Consider the following 1,003-nt stretch of genomic DNA (forward strand, 5'->3'; position numbering starts at 1 on the left):
AGACTAAGGAATGAGATCTCTGGATTTGCTCAAAGGAGTAATGAAAGCTTTTGTGAAGCTTGGGAGAGATTCAAGGGATACCAAACTCAGTGTCCTCACCATGGTTTCAGTGTGGAGTCTTTGTTGAGCACATTGTATAGAGGAGTGCTTCCCAGGTTCAGAATGCTTCTTGACACAGCCTCCAATGGAAACTTCCTCAACAAGAATGTGGAAGAAGGCTGGGAGTTAGTAGAGAACCTTGCACAGTCTGATGGGAACTACAATGAGGACTATGACAGAACCATAAGGTCATCATCAACTGATCAAGAAGACAAGTACAAGAAGGATCTGAAAATGGTGAATGAAAAGCTTGATAGGATCTTGCTAAGTCAGCAAAAGTCTATTCACTTTGTTAGTGAAGAGGAGCCTCCAGCTCAAGAGGGAGAGAATGAGTTTACTGAGTTATGCTATATGCAAAACCAAGGAGGTTTCAAGGGTTATAACCAAGGAGGGTTTAGGAACAATAATCTGTCCTATAGGAGCACAAATGTGGCCAACCCACAAGATCAAGTCTACCCTCCTCAACAGCCTCAACAGCACCAAAACTTTTTCCCTTACAACAGCAACAGGTGTTCCAGCCCCAGTTGTGTCCCCCACCAAGGTTTCAGACTAACCAAGGCCAGGAACAAGACCTTAGAGCCATGGTACAACAGCTGTTGATTGGTCAAACACAAGGAAAGATAGAGGAAGCCAAACAGTTTGCTGAGCTAAACCAAAGGCTCACATCTCAATACAATGATCTGAATATGAAGTTTGAGGGTCTGAATTCCAGAGTCAAGTACATGGAGAGTAACATAGCCTCTTCTTCAGCTCCAAAACCCAACCAACTCTCTGGAAAAGCTGTCCAAAATCCAAGGGAGTTCACAGCCAAAGCCATTCAGGTTCATGAGGAAGAAGCCACTGAGGACAGTGCAGTTCAAGTTTGGGGGAATTCATTAGTTACTGAAGCCCCAAGTGATGTTTG

The 1,003-nt window shown here is 44.1% G+C and overlaps 1 non-coding gene across 1 annotated transcript; it reads right to left on the reverse strand.

Moving 5' to 3' along the window:
- LOC147942266 (small nucleolar RNA R71) lies at nt 1-107 on the reverse strand. Its single transcript, XR_015560653.1, has one exon. It is a non-coding gene; the product is annotated as a small nucleolar RNA R71 (small nucleolar RNA).
- Between the last annotated feature and the right edge of the window lie 896 nt (nt 108-1,003).

Source organism: Camelina sativa, chromosome 6, assembly GCF_030686135.1.
Source record: "Camelina sativa cultivar CO46 ecotype springtype chromosome 6, ASM3068613v1".
NCBI classification, from domain to species: domain Eukaryota; kingdom Viridiplantae; phylum Streptophyta; class Magnoliopsida; order Brassicales; family Brassicaceae; genus Camelina; species Camelina sativa.